The 14,478-nt window shown below is 40.0% G+C and overlaps 1 protein-coding gene across 1 annotated transcript in view; it reads left to right on the forward strand.

Moving 5' to 3' along the window:
* Positions 1-14,478, forward strand: part of fam13b (family with sequence similarity 13 member B) — a 90,664-nt gene that overhangs the window by 11,591 nt on the left and 64,595 nt on the right. Inside the window, exon 2 of the mRNA XM_051954306.1 lies at positions 12,192-12,343. The gene's annotated coding sequence lies outside the window, so the exon portion shown is untranslated. The remainder of the gene's footprint in view (positions 1-12,191; positions 12,344-14,478) is intronic.

The raw sequence follows: 14,478 nt of genomic DNA on the forward strand, positions 1-14,478 counted from the left end.
GAGTTTCAAGTGATTTCAGTGAGAATTGTGGGTTTTTCCTTCTTTAACTGAGGGGTACCAACAATTTTGTCCACGTGTGTATTAGCCCGGGCATTTAACCCCTTCAGTGGAAGTCCACAATGGTGATCACTTGGTAGTTGCAGAAGGTGTTGGATGTACTGGAGGGAACCGTACAATGTAAGGCATAAGAAGCATGAGGTTGCTGAATAATGTGCTTAAATGTTCAAGAGGCTGACATGGAATAATTTTAGGCTACAAAAATGACTATTTTTTTTATTATTTATGGCTGATTGTTTTCTTGATTAGTTGATCTTATCTATAAAACATCATAGAAATTCCTGTTAGAATTTTCAAAACTGTAAATTGCCTACTTCAGATTGCTTCTTCTTGTCCTACCGACAGTCCAAACATATTCACTTTGCTATCACAGAAAAGCAGAATATTTTTGCCTATGGCAAGCTTGAACCAGAGACTGGCAATCATTTTTGCATAAAAAATTGCTGATGATCAGCTAATACAATTAGCTAATTACATCTCCAAGACAAATGCTGTACGCTGGATTTGTTTGAACACATGGAACAAGCTTTAGCTCTGTTCAGCCCCTTGAGCAGGCGTATCCATCAGATTCTCAGGCTTACAAGAAAGCTGGAGCAAAATCAATTTGACAAACGTTTGACAGTCAACTGAAGCTTTCAGATTTCTTCCTTTTGTTGTCAATTTACTCAGAATGTTAAAATAAATGTTCAGACGAAATGATTATTTTGTTCCAAGTTCCATAGATCCTCAAAATAGATAAATATTGTACATACTTGGTGACGGTGGGAGATAACAAGGCCTGAAAAAGCAGATGTCCCCCAAAGACATGTGCTTATTAATTTATCACTGACAGGGCTAGTCTAGGAGGAGCAGCTAAACTAGGCTAGGGCACTGAGCTGCTGCTACTGATTCAAGGGCAAACACCAGCACTCTCTGTTTTTTCTCCTGATCCTCGTCTCTTTACCTCACGTACTCTTGTCTCCTGTCGCTTTCTTTCTCCCTGCTGTTTTTTCTCGTCTAATCATCTTGTGCCGTTCTCTTTGTGATGCTCTTTTATTCTGTGTAACTCTGCTTCACCTCCTTTATTCCACTGTCTGTGTGCATCATCACCTCCCAGCCCAACATGACCTGCTGCTATCTGCCTGTAAGAAAAGAAAGAAAAAAGTGATTTTTAAACTGGTAAGCAAAAGTAAAACTTTGGTTAATTTCTGCACAGAAAATAGGAATTTTCACCTCGAATTAAAAACAATTGAATTCCTTATACTAACTTCTGACCTCTAAATTCATCTTATATAATACATGACTTAGATAACCCAAATTATGCCTAAAAATTGCTAAAGTATTTCCCTGAAATATTAAAGATTAAAATAGATGTAGCTGTAGTGACTGCGGTTTAGTGACAAAATATATTTCACTATGTCAATCAAATATTCTTTTATTTTTCCCTTGAATTCTGTATTTAAGGAAATATAATCTCTCAAATATTAATATAAGGGATCAAATTGCTCATTTACCCTTACAGATTCTGAGTTACGGGATATGCATTCCTACACCATAATGCCCTTTTCTGTCGGCTGTTATCATACTTGCTTTTTGTCCCCCGTGCTAAAAGTGGGTTGGTTGAATAATAAAGGCATGTGACTATCAGCAAATGTCAGGGCTCTTAAGAGGTCATGTTACAGAGTTCACAGCAGAAAGAATACTAAAGACAAACAAACAGATTCATTACATATGATAAGGTAGATGTTAGTATTTTTGTAGATTGTTTGCTCTTATTCAAGCATATGCTTCGTGAAATCTAATGTGAAACAAACCAGTTAAAGTCACAGTTATGGAAATATATTAAAATTTAAAATATGATATACAGAATTTGATGCACTAACATAATAATGTTCAGGTAATAGGAGTTTATGTTGTTATGCTGTTGACAGAAAGCAAGGAAATTGTTAGTGTTTTTGCTAGCCACTGCCCTAAAAGATTACTACTCATCTTCCTGTTTTTTGTGCTTATCGACTAGACTTTTTTTCTTATCGACTGTTGACCTTAATGTCAGGGTGGCCATTAGTCCTCATCTCTGCTTACTGCTTCAAGTCAAGAGAACTTAGTCTCAGTGGTAGACACTTAAAAATGTGCACCAGCAGGTTTTAAGTCAACACCTAACCTTTAGGCTTATTAGATATGAGTGCATGTGCATCTGTGTTTGCTGCTTTTAATAGGCGTTACATTTCCTCTCTTTGTGTCGTGGACTATAAGCTTTCATTTGTAAAGGTTGTATTATTTGAACACCCACCCCCCATCCATTACTGTTTTGTATGCAGTGGATTGATACAGCTGTGTATAGTGTGGGTGCACTGCTAGCAACACTTGAGCCAACACAAAACACTGGCTTCATAGTTTTAAGAAGATCATTGATAGACTTCCTGTTACGCAAGCTCGTGCAAAGCAGTGAGGCATCCTGCATTGGCTACTGGCCCAATGTTTATAGAAAATTCACATTGTTTCCATCAGGTGATGCAGTGTAAAAGTGAATGAGCAGCACTCGAGGAAAATCACCAGTTTGTGCAAATTATGGTGTTCTGTGCACAGAATAGCATTTGAAATGTTTCATATTTCAATGACATGTACTGTATTGGGCTGAATATAAGACAGCCCTGAAGATAAGGGATCCTGTTAATTCAAGGAGAAAAAGGTGTAATCCCTGAAACCCTTTTCTCCTGAAAGTGAAACTTGAAATACTCCCATTAAAGCAGATAGAAATCCTACATTTATGTAGCCTGTCAGTTATCCCATTACTCACTGTTCTCTGTCAGGCTCTTGTAAGCTGTCAAAATGATCTTCTCTGGCAGTTCACATTTTTCAAACCGCGTTTTTGAGAACCACAACATCTGTGGTAGCCTTAATTCTTGGCTGCTGGGTAGATGTACACTGCTCAAAAAAATTAAAGGAACACTTTGAAAATAGGGGTGGGAATCTTCAGGCCCATCACGATTCGATTACGATTACGATTCAGGTGCTACGATTCGATTCTGAAACGATTATCTTTTTTCCCTCCCAGCTATTACACATTTCTTTTTGTCTCAGTGTGTGACCAGTCACCACTTTGTGTTTTTAAAATAGTAATAATGAGAAACAATTAAATGAATTAATTTCCATTGTCTTTTATTAAACTAATGGAAATGTGTAAACTGAAAAGTTACAACTTCATTGTAAAGAACAAAAGGTAGCAGCATCCTTGGCTTTTAACATATCTTGAATCACAATTTGTGAAATGTGAAAATGTCTCTTTGTAGAGTGTCGGGATGGCCGTGTCAGTGAAGTACCGTCGGGATGGAATGTTGTATCTCGGCTCCAACGTGTGCAGTAGTGCTCGGAAGCCCTGGTTCTCCACTACTGAATACGGACGTAAATCCTTGGCAATAAACGTTGCGATGGACTTTGTGATTCGTTTCGCCTTTTCCGATGAGGGGGGAAGCTTTGTAATTACTTGTTCGATTGTTCTCTGTTTGGTGGAGGCAGAGGTAGCCTCAACAACAGCCGGGCATCTTCCCTCCTCGTTCGGGTGAAAACGACTGATGTGGCTCCTCATGTTAGTGGTGTTACCAAAGTATTTTATCTTGATGTGACACAGTTTACATATGTCCAGTTCAAGTCCACCCTCAACTTTGTAGAAGCCAAAATTCTTCCATACATTCGCTTTTAATCCGGAAGGCGCAGGGTGGATCTCGCGTTCAGCCATCTTTGTTATGTGCTCCCGTAAAGTGTACGCCGGGTGACAACGCGCAGCACTACTGAGTTCCGCCTATGTCACGTTATTTAACATTTAAATAATCGGAATTTGGACGTTTGTGAATCGATTCAGAATCGTCCATGCCTGAATCGAGATGCATCTAAGAATCGATTTTCTCCCCCACCACTATTTGAAAATACATCATATTTCAATACGGGGAAAAAGCAAACTGGATATTAGCATTGATATGGACTGGATAATGTGTTAGGATTAAAAAGTGCCACATTGTTTGATGGGAATGAAAATTATCAACCCCCCAGGAGGGCTAAATTCAAGACACCCCAAAATCAAAGTGAAAAACTGATGTGGCAGGCTAGTCCATCTAGCTGAAATTCCTTGGCAGCAACTCAAAATGGTATTCAGTAGTTTGCATGGCCTTCATGTGCTTGTATGCATGACTGACAATGCCGGGACAAGCTCCGAATGAGACGATGGATGGTGTCCTGGGGTATCTCTTCCCAGAACTGGACCAGGGCATCGCTGAGCTCCTGGACAGTCTGAGGAGCAACCTGATGGTGTCGGATGGAACAAAACATAATGTTCCAAAGTTGTTCTATTGGATTCACGTCAGGTGAGCATGGGGGCCAGCTAATGGTATCAGTTCCTTCATCCTCCAGGAACTGCATGAGTTCTCTTACTACATAAGACTGGGCATTGTCGTGCACCAGAAGTAATCCAGGACCACTGCACCAATGTAGGGTCTGACAATGGGTCAAAGGATTTCATCCTGATACCTAATGGCAGTCAGAATGCCGTTGTCCAGCCTGTAGAGGTCTGTGCGTCCCTCCATGGATATGCCTCCCCACACCATCACTGACCCACCACCAAACTGGTCATGCTGAACAATGTTACAGGCAGCATAACGTTCTCCACGGCTTCTCCAGACCCTTTCATGCCTGTCACATGTGCTCAGGGTGAACCTGCTCTCATCTTTGAAAAGCACAGGGCTCCAGTGGTGGACTTGCAAATTCCTGTGTTCTATGGCAAATGCCAGCCGAGCTCCACGGTGCCAGTCAGCGAGCACAGCAGGCACTAGAGGACGCTGGGCCCTCAGACCACTCTCATTACATCTCTTTCTGATTGTTTGATCAGAGACGTTCACACCAGTGGTCTGCTGGAGGTCATTTTGTAGAGCTATTGCAGTGCTCATCCTGTTCCTCCTTGCACAAAGGAGCAGATACCTGTCCTGCTGATCGGTTGAGGACCTTCGACAGCCCTGTCAAGCTCTCCCAGACTAACTGCCTGTCTCGTGGAATCTCCTTCATGCGCTTGAGAATGTGCTGGGAGACACAGCAAACCTTCTGGCAATGACACGCATTGATGTGCCATCCTGGAGGAGTTGGACTGCCTGTGGAACCTCTGTAGGGTCCAGGTATCGCCTCATGCTACTAGAAGTGACACTTACCCTAGCCAAATGCAAAACTAGTGAAAAACAATCAGAAAAAATTAGGAAGGAAAAAATGTCAGTGGCCTTCACTCATTCCCGTTTTGGGGGTCGTCTCATTGCTTCCCCTCTAGTGCATTTGTTGTTAATTTTATGAACACCAAAGCAGCTGAAGCTGACTAAAAAGCCCCTCAGTTACTTACTTGACCAGATCAGTATCCCACATGTTTCACTGATTTGATGCAATACTTAGATTAAAAAGTGTTCCTTTAATTTTTTTGAACAGTGTAGTTTAGTCCATGGTCCAGTTCTGCAGGTAAAATGTCGGCAGATGCTTAGAACTCATTTTCACTCATTGTCAATTTATTTCCACCATGGCAGCAAAGCACATTACACACGTATTCAGAACCTTCTGTAGGTTTAACTATGCTAACAGAACAATTTTAAGGACAACTGAGTCTGAATGTCCTTTGATAGCCTGTCAACATTAAGACGACAAACAAGCCATAATGCAACCCTCTCCATTCCAGTACTCTCTCTATTCAAACTGAATATATGCGGTTATGAACCTGCAATTGTCTAGTCTTCAAAGGACTACCATTTTCATTTTTGGAAAAACAAATCTTACATTCATGTGAACAGGTGTTTGTTGTTTAACCCGGTGAACGAACAAAGAAAACAAAACCATTTATAAAATGATTGTATAAGGCCATTTTTAAAAGGGACTCAAAGTGACGCTGTTTTCATTCCATTTGTGACAGAGGAGATGAGAGTCTTTGTCACATGTTCAGTGATTGATGGAAGAGATTTGTATCTCTGCTTGCTTTGTTATTTGACCTTAATGCGTTCTTTGGGTATGTTCTTGTTTGGGTGTGAAAGGTCATGGTCACACTGCAGAGTACAGGGAAGCTATGTGTTGTGTGAAGGTCAAGGAACGTATACGCAAAGAATGACCTGAGACACACAACACACCCAAGACAGCAGACACATGCAAAAAATACCAGGCATTCATTGCTGTCTTGATAGTTTTGTGGAGTTTCAGACCAGACAGTAGAGTTGAATCAGCTCCTGTTTGTGCTCAGACATGTTTAACGTTTGTTTTACCTTTAAGAATTTTAGTAGAAGAGATGCAGTAGACCACTTTCTTTGGAGAGCTTTTTCTGAGCAAAGTTCTTTTCTGTTTTCTTTTTTTGGTTTTAGTTGTGCAGCCTATATCATTTTAATACACTTTGATATATATTTTTAGCCATCTCTCCCTGGGCTGTATCGACTTTGACAGAGAAATCTGGTTGAATTTAACATCTGAAGAGGATTCCTGCTGTCCAACCTTTCTCTCTGTCACTTTGTACTTCACTGATTTTGGTTGACCGTGATCGTTTGGCTAGTGGTGATAGACTGTACAGAGTTTAACTGCTTTGATCTGCTTTATTTTTGGGGGGGGGGATTTATAATATGATGCAAGTTGGAGGAAACTTACTGATTTATTTATAATGTCTTGTGAATATTTTATCTTCTTTTTGGTCGTGCGCTTTGTTTTGAAGGAACTGAGGCTATTTGGCAGACCACAGATTAGTTCCAGCAGGGTTTTTGTTACCATGTTTTTTGCTTACGTGTCCAGTAGTTGTTTCCTGATATTTAATTCAGGGATTCTTCTGTTTACGTTGCATTACAGAGGGTAGAGTTTTTGGTAATCTTTTCTTCCATAAATATTTTATGCTTTGCAGTATTGAACTTGTGACCTTTCTCCAAAAGGCTGCAACCTGACAGACCACTGTTCAGGTTTGATTTCTGGATGTGCGTTTCCAGAGGGGAAGGTACTGCTTTTAGAAACAAACAATTTGAGATTGATTTTTGTTTTTTTTAATCAGGAAGTCTGGGTTCGATCAAAATATAATTTGCAAAAGAGACCTGGGTGCAAAATCATATAACTGCATATACGTATTAATAGTTACACAAATGTAGAATATATTCATTTAAATTTACTGCTTGCACTACTGTAGTAAAGGCAGTATTGAAAACATTCTGTGATTCAAGCTGGGTGTGGTAGGTGTCAAGTTTGTTTTTGCCTGCTGTGTCTCCTAAAGCTGAAAGACATATTTTTCTCATAGTCACATCTGTAAATATTCTTTACACTTGCTGTAGTTGTCTGTCTTATGATAAAACAGTTCCTTTAGCTTAACTCTGGACTGCACTGTGGTTGTCTTTAACACCTTTGAAAAGTAGAAAATCAGAAGTTGCACACTTTTAACATGAGTAGAACTGTGGCTAAAATCTTGGTCTGTTCACATCAACAACAGCTCTTCATTTAAAAGCGGGCAAGGTGCTGTGTTAGAGGCGGCATATTCTTTTAAAGCACTGGTGAGACAATGAAATACAATCCTTAAATGCCAGATTGATTAGTTGAGCCATATGTTTGAAGGTTAGATGCCAAAACTCTGCACAGCAGTTTATAGCACCATTAGGAGGATTTACAGCTTTGTAAAGTTCACATAGACAATGCATTCATCTTCTCTCCAAGTTATTGTGAGGTACACAATAGAAATATGCATCTGCCTTTCAGAATGATGTGGTTTTATGTCCTTGATTGGCCAACAAAGTGCCTTCTCATTGAAAGTAATGTGAACATGGCTGTTTACCATCTTGTTCTTGAGTTGCGTCTCTTCTTGTAGACTTCTCTGTGTGTCGTTCTTATATTCTTGGCTGGCCTCTTTCCCTCCTGTTCCTCATGTTCTTATTCACGTTTTCTTTTTCCCTCTTCTAGTGCACTCTACCTTAACTTTCTCAGTTTTCCTTTTAACAATGTCCCTCATTGTCGAGCAGAAGGTTGTGAAGGGATTAAGACACACAGACAAACGGAAAGAAACACAGACAGAGCAATCCCAGACTGTTTCCTCACTGACCAAGCTGTCACTGCAGAGCCCTTTCAGGGTCAGTTTTCCTGACAGACAAGGCAGTAGTTTAGGAACAGTGAGTTCTCTAATCTCAGAGTCTCATTTTCCTGATCTGTCTGTCTGTCTCTCTGTCTGATAATACTCAAGTATGTGGAGCCTGGCATGGGAGGCTCTGTCGCTCTCAGGCACAGGTGTTGGGCTAGTGAGGCCCCCAACCTGCTGGGACTAATAATCATTATACAATATTCAAAAATATGCAACAGTTAAGGTTTTCATATTGTCTTAGTTTGCAGGGAACAAAGCTGTCTGACTTGTGGTGCGTCTTTGGTTTCAATGGTCAGGGCTCTGACCCAATACAATCGTGGGATTTTCTCTGGCTTTTAAAGAGGCTTATAGACAAGCAGTGCCAGCTGAGTTGATTTTGGAAAGAAATAGGTTTAACAATTTCTTTAATTTAGCAATCATTATAAGCAACGCATAAGACTTCTGGAACACTCATTTAATAAGCTTAAGTGAAGGGAAAACCTGAAAATACAACTGAGCTCATCAGCCACCAACAGAAGCATTGATGTTGAATACCTTCTCAACATATTTCCTGATAAATAAGAAGTAACACTGATTGTACTGACAAAAACAAAAAGGATATTTTGCTATTATAATTCGTAGAAAATAGAACTGAGTCCCTGAATGGGTATGCAGGAAAGATTCATTTCAGAGTTGGAAAAATATACATCTGAATTGTATTGATTTGATCCAACATGTATCCCTATAAAAATAGCTGTTGGTAAGTGTAATAGCCACTGTATGATCTGCCACTGAAGAACATTTGGCAAAGAATAATTTTTCTTAACTAAAACGTGTGATATAAAAAGTCTGTGTCATCACTGTCCCACACAACCTGGTAAAACATTTAGTGTACTTAGAAGGTTAATGACAAGGATTTGGGTATTATGTTGACCAAAACGTTTACGAAGGCCATTTTATTATCATGGCTTAGTCAGTCCATCTGTTCTAACTGTGGACTTTTATCTGTTTCTGTGATTGCCTTTCATTATTGTCCTTGTATCTGTACTGTTTGAAGCATTGCAGTTTCCAGAGTTTCCAGTATTCATGTCGTGAGAAAGGGTCATATTTCTGTGTGGTCATTGCTAAAACCCTTAAAAAGGCTTGCTAAATTTGTACTATTAGAGTATGATCCAGCATAATGAGCTTTGGGTACTTTCATGATTCAGTCGTGTAACTCTTTCTGCAAAGGTTGATACTTCTTAAAGATTTGAAAGAACAGAGCAAGTCTTTTTTTCTTTGAAAGTATTAAGATGGTTTTGGTGATATAGACAAAAAGATGAGCAGGACACTTAGCTGATATTTATGTTTTTAGCTCAGTATTTTCCTGTCATGGCAATGTCTGTTCCTGCTCATCTGTACTCCTGAGCTCCTCATGAGATAGAGATGGAACAGACTAAGTAGGTCGGATGGCTTGTGTAACATGCAGGAAAAGGATGAATGAAAGAAAAGAAGCGACACAAGAGGGTAGAGGAAAAAAGAGAAGCAAAAGGGAAACCTGTATTACAGCACAAAAACCCCAGCTGCATGTGTTGCATATGAAAGGTGATTGTTAATGTCTAGCTCAATAGTGCAAGATTTTTGTGGCAAAGAAAGCAAGGTCAAATGTTCATCTCTATTGTTAAATTTTGATAAAAGGGCTTTTCAGAAGGAGTTTTGTTATTATGACAATAATTCTAGATATTCATCTGGTAAAGGCATTATGGAGGATGGTTTTTTTTTTTGTTTAATTTGTCTGATTCACATAAAATGAATATACTGACCTTTAGTGGACTTGTATGTATGGTCTCTAAAAGAATAAAAAATTTAAAAAAAATAACTGTGGACATGGCAGGACCTGAAAAACATCAGCCAATCAACGCGCTCGGACCGAGGCGTTTGGTTTGCTCCCTTTCCTGTCAATCAAAAATCTTCCGGCTCAGGCCTAGTTACGTAGATTACGTACGCCTTGGACTTACGTGTTTTCTGTACGTGTTGCTTTGGTATAGCTTCGTAGTTAGCTGGCGACTTGTTTTGCTCATCTTTTTTTACATAATGGCAGATAAAGATCCAGGGGGACCCAGCCGTAAAAGACAACTTCACGAGTGCTACGCAAGTTTGTGGAGGGGGGCGTTTCTTCATAAATGTTAAGAGGGGGGAGGTTAGAGGGGGGCGAGGGAGAGGTTGTATGTGCACATGCGCATGCTACGTTCAAAGTCGTAGGAAATTAAATCTCCTCTAATGCCTTGAATAGAAGTGCTTGGATTTACAGAAACTGAACATTGTGTACTGAGCAACTAAACTCCTCAATTGTTTTTGGACAACTGAATTACAAATTTCCTGCAAAAAATGTTAGTCTGAAATTATTATTTAACTTTTGCCATTTTTCAAGACACTGTCAAAAGTAGAACTGTGATATTAATATTTTACCGGAAGGCCTCTGGAGACAGCCTCAACGGATGATTCTTCAGACACTGTTGGACTCACACACCAACACACACTCATCCACTGCATCTCATCTTATATGTGATCTAACTTCCACACACGTATTCAGAAAATTAAATCCATATATTTGTATGCTGTTGTTGTCTTCAGTCACTGGTCAACCCAAGCAACCAAAGCACAAACTTTCACATATGTAGCAAAACACACAAAGTAACACACTGAAGTGACAACAAAGAAAAGGTACACACCTAATGGATTGAATGTGACAGTTTGTGCATATGGGTGTGCACATGGGCATGCACAGACCTGTTAAACATAATGATACTGGAATCTTGCCGAGTGTGTGTCTCTTTAATTATTCTGTTCAGTCCTCCAGTACACTCTTGGACGACCTGACACGTCAAGCTTCGAAGATGAGATCGGAGAGGAGAAAAGTAGAGAGGGCACTGAAGAAGAAGAGACATAGTGGTGGAACAGATGATAGTTTTTTGTTTTGTTTTTTTTTTTTTTGATGACAGATGATAGTTGATTTGTATGGATCCCTATCCATGGTCCAGCACATGTCAGCCATGGCTTTATTGCTGAGTTTAAGCTTTATAGAGTGAAATAGACTTTTACTGGCGCTATTACTTTTTAGAGTAGGAGGGCACTTGGAATGTCCATTTCTCCACCAAGGCTATCTCACAATTTTAAAGAAGTGTTTGGACCTTGTAGTTGTTACATAATACCTTCACCTAGATCAGGAATCATTTCTTAAATCTCTGATGTCTAATCTATGATCGAAACCATGACTCAAAAGCCGTGATATGATTTGAACCACAGAGTTTTGTAATGCATTGCACCCCTACAAAAAGGATTACCGAAAACCAAAGCAGGCAAAATCTGCTTGACAATATTACCACATGAAGTATTGAATGAGAAGAAAACAGTCTTGTAAAAGAAACTGGCTTTAGCTTTCCCCAAGCGTTGATTGGGACGCACAGACATGGGAGGTTTTTCTAGCAACTCTGTTGTTCTGTAGTCCAAGATTGAAGGACGTTTGTGTGCACAAAAGAAGTGGACTTAAAGGTGTGCCAAGGTGGAGTGAAACTGTTTATCTGTGGTACCAGTAACATGCTGCAGCAAGTTTGTGTTAAGAGGTACATCTTGTGTTGTTTAATGTCAGTTTCACCATTTTTATCATGCTGATCATTTTGCATTACTGCTCAGTGCAAGAGTATTGTGTATCTGTTATGTCCAGTGCTACTCATGACAGTCAAAGGATGTTGAAGGTGGTGTGTTTTTGGTTTACTATTGTCTGTGTCTTGTTCATACTGAAATTAAATTGAAATTTTAAAAGCCATTTACAAATCTAATATGCATTTCATCATGGGCACCATTATACTAATTCTCCTCACAAACATGGGGCCACTTGAAACACAGTCACTTTGTCTTACAAGCGAAAGTAACAAATCATATGTTTACTAACATACCAGGAATTGTTACTAAAACATTCCATCTTTTTATCTCTCCTCACGTCTGCCTCCACCCTCTCCTCCTCTTTCTGTCATTATCTCCTCTTTCTTTGTTCCTCCCTCCTCTTTCTTTCCTCTCTGGCTCTCCTCAGTGTAGCTAGAAGGAATCCTGCAAGAGGGATTAGCGGTCCGTCAATGAGGAACTACCGGCTCATCTTCTGCCACAACCTGAAGCAACCATAGATGGTTCAGTGGTTTACTGGCCAGGGGAGGAGAGGATAGGACACACTTTCACTGCTACACGGTAAGTACGCGTACCGAGATGTACATACATGGAGCTGGGGGAAGACGTGGACCCACTTCACTCCTAAATGGTTGTAAAACATGAAACACAAATACAATATACTGCACATTTCCCCCGAGTACAATTGTTGTGCACAGTGCCATAATGTACAGTACTTTTTAAATGCAACATATATTCACAAATGACCGGACAAGATCTTTCTCTGATAAAGTAACTTTGGTCAAAGTTTCAAGAGGACTTCTTTACTGCTGACCCACCAGTTTTACCTCCATCATCAACAGCCTCAGTACAAGATGATCTTCTATTTCTCTTCTTCACTTTTCTTAATTTCTTCTTACTTGCTCTTTCCAATGAAAACGCAATGTTCAGTTTAATACCAGCAGAGAACGAGAGTCTGTGTTATGTAACCTGTATAGAAATGCTTGTGCAAACATATAACATATACTGTATCAATTCCCAAGAATATCTTGGGGATTTAATATCAGCTTGTACTCAACAATGATGTAGTTAGCTGTCAGTTAGCAGTTTTAAGTTGTCAGAATGCAATTAACTGAAAACCCCATAATACTGTGTGTCTGTTTTGGAGCAATGCAGTGTTCATTGTACTTTGGAAACTTTATTATGTAATTTGAAATTCCAGGGCTGATAAAGATGCGCTATTCTGATCCACTGCAGCTTTCAACTTTTGTCTTTGACACTGAAAAGAATGTTAAGAAATATAGTGTATATATGCTATTAATACTAGCACACATTTCAAAGACCAGTATTTTTGATGTAAGCCGTGAGTTAAATTTAACTGAAGCCAACTGAGATTGCATTTCTGATAAACATTTGGTGATGTTCCTCCTCCTCTGATGAGTGGACTGGACACCATCTGCCACTGTTTGCATTCAGATTAGTCACCAATCGAGCATCATCAAAGTTAGACTTTGAAAAGAAATTATTTCTTCTGATTCTTGGTTTTATTTACTTATCTTGCACAGATTTCCGTTCCATTGTTGTTGTCATCCCCTTTGCAAAGGGACTGGAGTGATAGTGACAGATGGCATAACAAACAGTGAAGCAATGGGAAATTCACTTTGCCTTGATGACCTTTCATGTTTATGAAATTTAGAACATCTCTGGAAACAAGTAGTTGATGCAGTATTTCTGTATACGGATTGACTCGTAGTGTGCTACATCAGTCATACTTATCTATACATTTACTCCTGATATGACTCCGCAGATGTTGGAGTTTATTAAATAGGCGCACACACACAAATGCAATTCCTTTGAAAACACGTCACTACAACTTATTATAACAAAAGAAAAAAATCAATTTGCAGTTTTAGAATCACGCATTAACCATATTTGTAGGTGGAATAGAATAGAATATCCTTTATTAGTCCCACAAGGGGAAATTTGCAACATCACAGCAGCAAAGTAACGGTAAGGAATACAGGTGAGATATACACACTATACATGCAATATAATATAATAAGAACAACAAAGAAGAAGAGGTTTTAGACCAATAGACTTGTGATGATTAGACTATATAATAATATAGTGCAAGTGGTAATTACCATGTTAGTTATGTATGGCGTCAAATTTGGGTCAAAAGTCGCGCAACACTCTCTCGCGCGTGCGAAACACGTACCCCGCGCGAGTGGAAAAAAAGTCTCCACGGGCGCAAAAAACACTGCGCGTGCGTGGCAATGTCTCGGTGTGTGCAGACCAAGCTCCGTGCGTCCAGTGTCTCACGAAACTGTCCTCCTGCGTGCGTGGAGTTCTGATCTACGTGCGCGGGGAGAAGACTTTTGACACTTTGTGGGCGGATACCAGTGCTCGCCACAACCTCCCTATGATTGGCTGTCTGCGACAGCAAGAACTCACCCCCCCACGTGGGATGCCACTGTATACAAGAGAGGAAATGACACAGTCGGCTGGAGCCCCTTTGATGCTGCTGCCGCTGTTCTGCAGCTCCGCCGAACACACACAGAACCGAGCCCGGATCTCCAACTGCCGGTGGGTGAGTGTCTCCACGTATTTCTGGCTCTAAACGGGAGGTCTCAGTGCTTCATTGCGGGGCTGTCAGCCTTTAGTACAGCGAAGTTAGCTCCATTGCTAACGGCAGTTACCCAGGTGGACTGACCAGA

The sequence above is a fragment of the Acanthochromis polyacanthus genome, chromosome 10 (genome assembly GCF_021347895.1).
Source record: "Acanthochromis polyacanthus isolate Apoly-LR-REF ecotype Palm Island chromosome 10, KAUST_Apoly_ChrSc, whole genome shotgun sequence".
NCBI lineage: Eukaryota > Metazoa > Chordata > Actinopteri > Pomacentridae > Acanthochromis > Acanthochromis polyacanthus.